Source organism: Ascaphus truei, chromosome 3 (assembly GCF_040206685.1).
Source record: "Ascaphus truei isolate aAscTru1 chromosome 3, aAscTru1.hap1, whole genome shotgun sequence".
NCBI classification, from domain to species: domain Eukaryota; kingdom Metazoa; phylum Chordata; class Amphibia; order Anura; family Ascaphidae; genus Ascaphus; species Ascaphus truei.
Window position 1 is genome coordinate 41,398,912 of NC_134485.1, and position 12,400 is coordinate 41,411,311.

Sequence of the window (12,400 nt, forward strand, 5' to 3'; positions counted from 1 at the left end):
TAACATTTCTTGTACCTCCTTCTCTACCAGGGCCCTACGACTTTCAGGCAACCTATAAGGACGGGAACGTACTTTTACCCCAGGTGCTGTCTCAATCACATGTGAAATTAAATTAGTTTGACCTGGCAAATCAGAAAAAACATCATGGAATTGTGTAATTATTTCTAACAAGTCCCCTTTTTGTTCAGAGGACAACTGTCTACCCATTGGGATTTTATCGTCACCCACGATGTTCTCCCATGGGGGCTGAGGACCCAAGTCCATTTCTTCCTCCACCGGGTGGATGAATAGGGACCGCTGCATCTTTCAGGGTTTCAGCAAGTTCACATGGTAAATTTGTTTACCCTTCCTGGACCCTGGTTGAGCGATCTCGTAATCCACATCACCCGTACGGCGGAGTACTTCGAATGGGCCCTGTCATTTGGCTAGGAGTTTGCTCTCACAACTGGGTAACAACAACATCACCTGATCTCCTGGGTGAAACACTTTCATACAAGCATTTTGATTGTAATGTCTCTCCTGACAGTCCTGGGCTGATCTAAGATTCTCCCTAGAAAAATGCCCGACCACATCTAGGCGCTTCCTAAGGTCCAATACATATTGCAGGGTATTCTTAGAAGGGGACCGCTGTTCCTGCCAGGACTCCTTTAGGAGGTCTAGGATACCCCAAGGTTGGCGGCCATACAGCAGTTCAAATGGAGAGAATCCCGTGGAGGCCTGGGGAACTTCCCACACTGCAAACAGCAGAAAAGGGAAAAGTTCATCCCAGGCTCTCTTCTCTGAATCTACAAATTTCCTCAGCATCCCTTTTAGAGTTCGGTTAAATCTTTCCACCAATCTGTCACTCTGTGAATGGTAGAGCAATGTCTGAACAGACTTGACCTCTAGTAATTTTAAGACATCCTGAATCAGTTTAGCCATAAAATTTGTACCTTGGTCTGTCAACATAACCTGGGGAAGTCCAACCCGTGAGAACAGCTCCAACAACTTGTTGGATACTTGCTTCGCTGTTGCTGTTCTCAGGGGGAACGCCTCAGGATATCTTGTTGTATAGTCAACTATTACAAGAATAATTGAATGGAAAAAGATTCGGGCACAGCAAACTGGAAATGGAGGCTGGTATATGCTGGTAAAAAGTCCTTTATTAAGGCATGCAAGCCAATATAAAAAGCACAGAGTATCCCCTTTCTGAGAAAGCGCCCTGAGAGGCGAGAAACGCGTCAGGGGATACTCTGTGCTTTTTATATTGGCTTGCATGCCTTAATAAAGGACTTTTTACCAGCATATACCAGCCTCCATTTCAAGTTTGCTGTGCCCGAATCTTTTTCCATTCAACTATCTTGCTATCTTATTCGGAGCACGCTCAGGGACGGCATACCTTTAAATCTCGTGAGATTTGACTCGGTGCTTGGCTGACGGTTCTGGTGCTAGCAGGGAGTGATCGCGGCGGTCCCGGTGGAGAGACGCAGGCTGCCTGAGACCAGTGATTGGCGGGTCGCGGACAGATGACGTCATCGCGTCGCCACTTCCCGTGGAGTCACCACGTTGGAGTAAAAGGTCGGCAGCGCTGTCTGGAGCCTCCAGAGTGATCGACTGCCTTCACACCGGATTGAGGAGTACCATCCAGAACATCATACTTCAGCTAAGTGTCTAACCCCCACCCCCTCTCTCCATTTCCTTCAACATATACCTGTTTAGATGCCTCCGTTATACACCGTGTAATGGGCATGACCCACTAGCTATCTTGGTGCCACTGCCAGACACGGAGAGGTTTAACAGGTTATACTTTCAAGGGGGAGACACATACTGGATTGTGGATTATATCACAGATGGACTATTATTCACCGTGGCCTTGTACACCTTTATTAGTCATTTTGCCATCCCGTCACTTTATCTTCATGGTCCTTCAATACCACATCTGCTGTTGTTGCATTGGAGCACACAAAGGGCAGCTCCTCTACCCATTTTTTCCATTTGACTATTACAAGAATAAACCTGTGTCCTTTCGCAGTAGGTTCTAGAGGTCCTACCAAGTCTACCCCAATCCTCTCAAAGGCTGACACCAAGGGTAGAGGAAACAAAGGGGCTAGTTTTGTCCCTTCGGACTAGTTAGCTGGCACTCCAGACATGCCGCACATAACTTAGCAATATCACTATGCATCCCTGGCCAATAGAATCGGGACGAAATACGGTCCAATGTTTTATCCCTGTCAAGGTGACCACCCAAAGGGACAGTATGGCCAAGAGTGAACACAGATTTAACAAACGCCTTGGGAACCAATATCTGTCTGGTGACCTCCCCTGTTTGTGTCTGCCTATTCACCCTATACAAAATATCATTTGATAATTCAAAATGGGGGAATACTATCACCCCCTGTGCATTTAATATCTGCTCATCAATTTTTACCACCTTATCATACTGTCTAGCAAGGACTGGGTCTTCCCTTTGCCTCTGGCGAAAATCTGGGAGGTATAGGTCTGGTAAATCTTGAGGGCCCATATCCCCCTCCCTCTGGTCATCCCAAGCCATCACTTGTGACTTCTGGCTACTAGAATGGTCACCTTGAGACCCAGATTTCTGCAACCAGTCCTGGTGTCTACTGGGAAAAAGGTCTGCCGAGAAGGAGAACAGTTTGCCAGGGTTCTCCTGAGCCATAGAATAAGGCTCCTCGTGAGAGACTGGAGCCATTAGGTCAGAAAAGAAAGGCCAGTCCCGGATGAGCACTACGGGGGCAGGGAGCCAAAGAGTGACTCCTACTTCGAGGTAGGCCTCCTGACCTATTACTAGTAACCGGATTTTGGCCGTCGGATACCATTTTACATCGCCGTGTATCCATTCTATACTCCATGGAGAGTCAAAAGAACACACGTTAGGCGGTAACAGTTCCTGGAAGACCAGAGTTTTCCCAGAGCACAAATCTACAAGGGCCTGGACGTTTTTTCCCCCAACCTGGGCTGGAAGTAGCCAGGGCTTGTAATTTTCTCCAGTGAAGGCTGAGGCGACGGTCCTGATGAAGGAACAATCCATCTGTTGACAGTCCACATGCCGGTGGCCTTGTCCTCCGCAGGCGGAACATGGAGAGGGTTCCCTCGCAGGAGGGGGCCGTGGATAGCGCTCCGCTGGACCGGATACTGGAGATCAGGCATCTGGTGGGTCCTGTGGGTGACGTCCTCAGAAGTTCCTCTCATTTGGCGACAAGCCGACATCAGGAAGGGGATGAGGGTCTCGGCAGTGCCCGGCGTTTTGACTTCTTCCTTTTTGGAAGGACTGCTCCTTTCGTGGCACTTTGAGGTTGCGCATGGAGGGGCCGTAGTTTCCTCATTGTTCCAATCTCCCTCTTTGGGTCTCCGCAAGTGCTGGTGAAGTTGGATCCATCGGGTCCAGGGCACTCGTCTGATCTTCGGCCCCAAGGAAGTTATCAACGAGTCGGACCGCCAAAGCTAGGGTTTCATCAGCATGGCGTTTTACCCATGAGCATGCGGAAGGGGGTATTATCTGTAGGAATTGTTCCAAAACCACTTGCTCAAGAATTGCCTCCTTAGTGCGCTCCTCGGGTTGTATCCAGCGAGTACACAAGTCCAATAACTGCTGAGCGAGGACACGGGGCGTCATCTTAGCGGTGTACTTCAGGTTCTGGAACTGCTGCCGATAGGTCTCTGAGGTCAGACCTATGCGATCCAGTATGGCGGCTTTTACTTGTTGGTAGTCCATTGCCTGATCTGCTGGGAGGCCCTGATATGAGACCTGGGCTTCTCCTATGAGGAGCGGGGCCAAAGCAGTTGCCCAGCGATCTGCAGCCCAGCCCTGAGCTTCAGCAACCCTTTCAAATGTTAGTAGAAAAGCCTCTGGATCCTCGTTCACAGCCATTTCTCTCAGGAGGACCGGGGGTTTGTTCGCAAGTTCTGGACTGGCAGACCCCTGGAATTTGGTCAGCAGCTTGGCCATCCGCTTATCCTGTGCTGTCTGCTGCTGGGTTAGGAGCTGGGTTTGCTGTTGCAATAGTAGTTGGGCCTGCTCCTGCATTAACAGTCCCTGCTGTTTGGTCTGCTCCTGCATTAACAGTCCCTGCTATCTGGTCTGCTCACACAGAAACTGTTTTAAACATTCTTCCATTTTTCTCATTTTTGTGTGTGTGTGGCCCTTCAACTGCAGGGGCCTCTCAAAATCCCGGCACTTCTGACACCATATGTTGCAGGGTACATACAAGCACACACGCAGGCTCTCTTGATATAGCTTATTTATTGAGCCTTAAAAACATACAGCACACAAAACAAAATAGTTTCTCTTCAGCAGACAAAAAAAAATAGCTTCTCTTCAGCATAGAAAACAAGGCAGCTTCTCTTTAGCATGCAGGACACAGACAGTTCATCACACATGTACTTTGAAAAACAGACCTTATAGCAGTAATCTCTTCAGTATTTCAGTCCTGTCTCCTGACCAGCTAGCTTGCATGTGTGTACAGCCTGGGGATTTTAAAACGCCTTGATTATGCAGCTGAGGTCAGACTAATTAAGCAGCCCTTCTCAACTGAAACTTAACCTCGTCACTGCTGCACTGCAAGCCTAAACATAGGTTTGCCAGGTATATGGCTGGTGACATTCATTCACTCTGTCACATTCCTCCCCTGTTAGTGTGTGGCTGGGGCCACGCATGGCTGAAGCCTGACTATCCACCCCTTCTCTAGAAAAGAAGTCAGCATTTGCATTTTCTTTTCCAGGCCTGTGCTGAATCTCAAATGAGAAGGGTTGGAGGGACTTATACCACCTGGTCAATCTAGCATTGGAGTCCTTCATAATATTTAACCACTTCAATGGAGCATGGTCCGTCACCAGAGTAAAATGGACTCCTGCCAGGTAATACCTCAAAGCATCGATTGCACACTTTACTGCGAGGCACTCTTTCTCAATCACTGAGTAGTTTTTTTCCCTCTGGAACAATTCCTATTCAGAAAAAGGATCGGATGTTCCACTTCCTCAAACTGTTGTGACAACACTGCCCCTAGACATATCTCTGATGCATCGGTTTGCACTACAAAAGGCCTGTTGAAGTCTGGGATTCTAAGGACGGGACTCTCTGATAGACACCTTTTTATGTCCTCAAAGGCTCTCTGACACTCCCTTGACCATACCACTTGTGTAGGGGCACACTTTTTTGTGAGGTCCGTTAATGTTCTGCAACTTTTGAGTAGTTGGGGATGAACCGCCGATAGTACCCTGCTAAACCCAGCAGAGAGCGTACCTGCGTTTTTGTTTGGGGGGTCTGAACTTCTTTCAGGGCAACTACCTTGTCGGCTAGTGGCCTTACTTTTCCACCTCCCACTGTATACCCTAAGTATTTGGTTTACGCCTTACCTAAGGCACATTTCTTAGGGTTGGCTGTGAGCCCTGCCTCTCTTAGAGATTTGAGGACCGCTTTCAGCCTACTTAGATGGGCCGCCAGTGTTTACGATAAATGACAATGTCACCTAGGTAGGCCGTGGCATAAGCCCTATGGGGTCTCAGCACTTTATCCATGAGTCTCTGAAATGTGGCTGGGGCTCCATGCAGTCCAAATGGCGTTGTCACAACCTGGTATAAACCCATGGGAGTGGCAAAGGTTGTTTTGCACTTGGACTTTTCCTGTAAAGGTATTTGCCAGTATCCTTTTGTTAAGTCCAGCGTTGATATATATTCCGCGTTACCAAGGGCGTCAATTAACTCGTCCACCTTTGGCATCGGATACGCGTCAAACTTGGATACCGCATTGATCTTTCGGAGGTCCACACCAAATTTTACCTTCCCATCGGGTTTAGGGACATAACTAGTGGACTACACCACTCACTGCATGATTCCTCAATCACTCCTAAGTGTAACATTTCTTGTACCTCCTTCTCTACCAGGGCCCTACGACTTTCAGGCAACCTATAAGGACGGGAACGTACTTTTACCCCAGGTGCTGTCTCAATCACATGTGAAATTAAATTAGTTTGACCTGGCAAATCAGAAAAAACATCATGGAATTGTGTAATTATTTCTAACAAGTCCCCTTTTTGTTCAGAGGACAACTGTCTACCCATTGGGATTTTATCGTCACCCACGATGTTCTCCCATGGGGGCTGAGGACCCAAGTCCGTTTCTTCCTCCACCGGGTGGATGAATAGGGACCGCTGCATCTTTCAGGGTTTCAGCAAGTTCACATGGTAAATTTGTTTACCCTTCCTGGACCCTGGTTGAGCGATCTCGTAATCCACATCACCCGTACGGCGGAGTACTTCGAATGGGCCCTGTCATTTGGCTAGGAGTTTGCTCTCACAACTGGGTAACAACAACATCACCTGATCTCCTGGGTGAAACACTTTCATACAAGCATTTTGATTGTAATGTCTCTCCTGACAGTCCTGGGCTGATCTAAGATTCTCCCTAGAAAAATGCCCGACCACATCTAGGCGCTTCCTAAGGTCCAATACATATTGCAGGGTATTCTTAGAAGGGGACCGCTGTTCCTGCCAGGACTCCTTTAGGAGGTCTAGGATACCCCAAGGTTGGCGGCCATACAGCAGTTCAAATGGAGAGAATCCCGTGGAGGCCTGGGGAACTTCCCACACTGCAAACAGCAGAAAAGGGAAAAGTTCATCCCAGGCTCTCTTCTCTGAATCTACAAATTTCCTCAGCATCCCTTTTAGAGTTCGGTTAAATCTTTCCACCAATCTGTCACTCTGTGAATGGTAGAGCAATGTCTGAACAGACTTGACCTCTAGTAATTTTAAGACATCCTGAATCAGTTTAGCCATAAAATTTGTACCTTGGTCTGTCAACATAACCTGGGGAAGTCCAACCCGTGAGAACAGCTCCAACAACTTGTTGGATACTTGCTTCGCTGTTGCTGTTCTCAGCGGGAACGCCTCAGGATATCTTGTTGTATAGTCAACTATTACAAGAATAATTGAATGGAAAAAGATTCGGGCACAGCAAACTGGAAATGGAGGCTGGTATATGCTGGTAAAAAGTCCTTTATTAAGGCATGCAAGCCAATATAAAAAGCACAGAGTATCCCCTTTCTGAGAAAGCGCCCTGAGAGGCGAGAAACGCGTCAGGGGATACTCTGTGCTTTTTATATTGGCTTGCATGCCTTAATAAAGGACTTTTTACCAGCATATACCAGCCTCCATTTCAAGTTTGCTGTGCCCGAATCTTTTTCCATTCAACTATCTTGCTATCTTATTCGGAGCACGCTCAGGGACGGCATACCTTTAAATCTCGTGAGATTTGACTCGGTGCTTGGCTGACGGTTCTGGTGCTAGCAGGGAGTGATCGCGGCGGTCCCGGTGGAGAGACGCAGGCTGCCTGAGACCAGTGATTGGCGGGTCGCGGACAGATGACGTCATCGCGTCGCCACTTCCCGTGGAGTCACCACGTTGGAGTAAAAGGTCGGCAGCGCTGTCTGGAGCCTCCAGAGTGATCGACTGCCTTCACACCGGATTGAGGAGTACCATCCAGAACATCATACTTCAGCTAAGTGTCTAACCCCCACCCCCTCTCTCCATTTCCTTCAACATATACCTGTTTAGATGCCTCCGTTATACACCGTGTAATGGGCATGACCCACTAGCTATCTTGGTGCCACTGCCAGACACGGAGAGGTTTAACAGGTTATACTTTCAAGGGGGAGACACATACTGGATTGTGGATTATATCACAGATGGACTATTATTCACCGTGGCCTTGTACACCTTTATTAGTCATTTTGCCATCCCGTCACTTTATCTTCATGGTCCTTCAATACCACATCTGCTGTTGTTGCATTGGAGCACACAAAGGGCAGCTCCTCTACCCATTTTTTCCATTTGACTATTACAAGAATAAACCTGTGTCCTTTCGCAGTAGGTTCTAGAGGTCCTACCAAGTCTACCCCAATCCTCTCAAAGGCTGACACCAAGGGTAGAGGAACCAAAGGGGCTAGTTTTGTCCCTTCGGACTAGTTAGCTGGCACTCCAGACATGCCGCACATAACTTAGCAATATCACTATGCATCCCTGGCCAATAGAATCGGGACGAAATACGGTCCAATGTTTTATCCCTGTCAAGGTGACCACCCAAAGGGACAGTATGGCCAAGAGTGAACACAGATTTAACAAACGCCTTGGGAACCAATATCTGTCTGGTGACCTCCCCTGTTTGTGTCTGCCTATTCACCCTATACAAAATATCATTTGATAATTCAAAATGGGGGAATACTATCACCCCCTGTGCATTTAATATCTGCTCATCAATTTTTACCACCTTATCATACTGTCTAGCAAGGACTGGGTCTTCCCTTTGCCTCTGGCGAAAATCTGGGAGGTATAGGTCTGGTAAATCTTGAGGGCCCATATCCCCCTCCCTCTGGCCATCCCAAGCCATCACTTGTGACTTCTGGCTACTAGAATGGTCACCTTGAGACCCAGATTTCTGCAACCAGTCCTGTTTGTCAGAGCGTCTTTGCTTCCGAGTCTTTGTAACCCGGTGTCTACTGGGAAAAAGGTCTGCCGAGAAGGAGAACAGTTTGCCAGGGTTCTCCTGAGCCATAGAATAAGGCTCCTCGTGAGAGACTGGAGCCATTAGGTCAGAAAAGAAAGGCCAGTCCCGGATGAGCACAACGGGGGCAGGGAGCCAAAGAGTGACTCCTACTTCGAGGTAGGCCTCCTGACCTATTACTAGTAACCGGATTTTGGCCGTCGGATACCATTTTACATCGCCGTGTATCCATTCTATACTCCATGGAGAGTCAAAAGAACACACGTTAGGCGGTAACAGTTCCTGGAAGACCAGAGTTTTCCCAGAGCACAAATCTACAAGGGCCTGGACGTTTTTTCCCCCAACCTGGGCTGGAAGTAGCCAGGGCTTGTAATTTTCTCCAGTGAAGGCTGAGGCGACGGTCATGATGAAGGAACAATCCATCTGTTGACAGTCCACATGCCGGTGGCCTTGTCCTCCGCAGGCGGAACATGGAGAGGGTTCCCTCGCAGGAGGGGGCCGTGGATAGCGCTCCGCTGGACCGGATACTGGAGATCAGGCATCTGGTGGGTCCTGTGGGTGACGTCCTCAGAAGTTCCTCTCATTTGGCGACAAGCCGACATCAGGAAGGGGATGAGGGTCTCGGCAGTGCCCGGCGTTTTGACTTCTTCCTTGTTGGAAGGACTGCTCCTTTCGTGGCACTTTGAGGTTGCGCATGGAGGGGCCGTAGTTTCCTCATTGTTCCAATCTCCCTCTTTGGGTCTCCGCAAGTGCTGGTGAAGTTGGATCCGTCGGGTCCAGAGCACTCGTCTGATCTTCGGCCCCAAGGAAGTTATCAACGAGTCGGACCGCCAAAGCTAGGGTTTCATCAGCATGGCGTTTTACCCATGAGCATGCGGAAGGGGGTATTATCTGTAGGAATTGTTCCAAAACCACTTGCTCAAGAATTGCCTCCTTAGTGCGCTCCTCGGGTTGTATCCAGCGAGTACACAAGTCCAATAACTGCTGAGCGAGGACCCGGGGCGTCATCTTAGCGGTGTACTTCAGGTTCTGGAACTGCTGCCGATAGGTCTCTGAGGTCAGACCTATGCGATCCAGTATGGCGGCTTTTACTTGTTGGTAGTCCATTGCCTGATCTGCTGGGAGGCCCTGATATGAGACCTGGGCTTCTCCTATGAGGAGCGGGGCCAAAGCAGTTGCCCAGCGATCTGCAGCCCAGCCCTGAGCTTCAGCAACCCTTTCAAATGTTAGTAGAAAAGCCTCTGGATCCTCGTTCACAGCCATTTCTCTCAGGAGGACCGGGGGTTTGTTTGCAAGTTCTGGACTGGCAGACCCCTGGAATTTGGTCAGCAGCTTGGCCATCCGCTTATCCTGTGCTGTCTGCTGCTGGGTTAGGAGCTGGGTTTGCTGTTGCAATAGTAGTTGGGCCTGCTCCTGCATTAACAGTCCCTGCTGTTTGGTCTGCTCCTGCATTAACAGTCCCTGCTATCTGGTCTGCTCACACAGAAACTGTTTTAAACATTCTTCCATTTTTCTCATTTTTGTGTGTGTGTGGCCCTTCAACTGCAGGGGCCTCTCAAAATCCCGGCACTTCTGACACCATATGTTGCAGGGTACATACAAGCACACACGCAGGCTCTCTTGATATAGCTTCTTTATTGAGCCTTAAAAACATACAGCACACAAAACAAAATAGTTTCTCTTCAGCAGACAAAACAAAATAGCTTCTCTTCAGCATAGAAAACAAGGCAGCTTCTCTTTAGCATGCAGGACACAGACAGTTCATCACACATGTACTTTGAAAAACAGACCTTATAGCAGTAATCTCTTCAGTATTTCAGTCCTGTCTCCTGACCAGCTAGCTTGCATGTGTGTACAGCCTGGGGATTTTAAAACGCCTTGATTATGCAGCTGAGGTCAGACTAATTAAGCAGCCCTTCTCAACTGAAACTTAACCTCGTCACTGCTGCACTGCAAGCCTAAACATAGGTTTGCCAGGTATATGGCTGGTGACATTCATTCACTCTGTCACATTCCTCCCCTGTTAGTGTGTGGCTGGGGCCATGCATGGCTGAAGCCTGACCATCCACCCCTTCTCTAGAAAAGAAGTCAGCATTTGCATTTTCTTTTCCAGGCCTGTGCTGAATCTCAAATGAGAAGGGTTGGAGGGACTTATACCACCTGGTCAATCTAGCATTGGAGTCCTTCATACTATTTAACCACTTCAATGGTCATGGTCCGTCACCAGAGTAAAATGGACTCCTGCCAGGTAATACCTCAAAGCATCGATTGCACACTGTACTGCGAGGCACTCCTTCTCAACCACTGAGTAGTTGTTTTTCCCTCTGGAACAATTTCCTATTCAGAAAAGGATCGGATGTTCCACTTCCTCAAACTGTTGTGACAACACTGCCCCTAGCTATATCTCTGATGCATCGGTTTGCACTACAAAAGGCCTGTTGAAGTCTGGGATTCTAAGGACGAGACCCTCTGATAGACACCTTTTTATGTCCTCAAAGGCTCTCTGACACTCCCTTGACCATACCACTTGTGTAGGGGCACACCTTTTTGTGAGGTCCGTTAATGTTCTGCAACTTTTGAGTAGTTGGGGATGAACCACCGATAGTACCCTGCTAAACCCAGCAGAGAGCGTACCTGCGTTTTTGTTTGGGGGGTCTGAACTTCTTTCAGGGCAACTACCTTGTCGGCTAGTGGCCTTACTTTTCCACCTCCCACTGTATACCCTAAGTATTTGGTTTACGCCTTACCTAAGGCACATTTCTTAGGGTTGGCTGTGAGCCCTGCCTCTCTTAGAGATTTGAGGACCGCTTTCAGCCTACTTAGATGGGCCGCCAGTGTTTACGATAAATGACAATGTCACCTAGGTAGGCCATGGCATAAGCCCTATGGGGTCTCAGCACTTTATCCATGAGTCTCTGAAATGTGGCTGGGGCTCCATGCAGTCCAAATGGCGTTGTCACAAACTGGTATAAACCCATGGGAGTGGCAAAGGTTGTTTTGCACTTGGACTTTTCCTGTAAAGGTATTTGCCAGTATCCTTTTGTTAAGTCCAGCGTTGATATATATTCCGCGTTACCAAGGGCGTCAATTAACTCGTCCACCTTTGGCATCGGATACGCGTCAAACTTGGATACCGCATTGATCTTTCGGAGGTCCACACCAAATTTTACCTTCCCATCGGGTTTAGGGACATAACTAGTGGACTACACCACTCACTGCATGATTCCTCAATCACTCCTAAGTGTAACATTTCTTGTACCTCCTTCTCTACCAGGGCCATACAACTTTCAGGCAACCTATAAGGACGGGAACGTACTTTTACCCCAGGTGCTGTCTCAATCACATGTGAAATTAAATTAGTTTGACCTGGCAAATCAGAAAAAACATCATGGAATTGTGTAATTATTTCTAACAAGTCCCCTTTTTGTTCAGAGGACAACTGTCTACCCATTGGGATTTTATCGTCACCCACGATGTTCTCCCATGGGGGCTGAGGACCCAAGTCCGTTAGGGACCGCTGCATCTTTCAGGGTTTCAGCAAGTTCACATGGTAAATTTGTTTACCCTTCCTGGACCCTGGTTGAGCGATCTCGTAATCCACATCACCCGTACGGCGGAGTACTTCGAATGGGCCCTGTCATTTGGCTAGGAGTTTGCTCTCACAACTGGGTAACAACAACATCACCTGATCTCCTGGGTGAAACACTTTCATACAAGCATTTTGATTGTAATGTCTCTCCTGACAGTCCTGGGCTGATCTAAGATTCTCCCTAGAAAAATGCCCGACCACATCTAGGCGCTTCCTAAGGTCCAATACATATTGCAGGGTATTCTTAGAAGGGGACCGCTGTTCCTGCCAGGACTCCTTTAGGAGGTCTAGGATACCCCAAGGTTGGCGGCCATACAG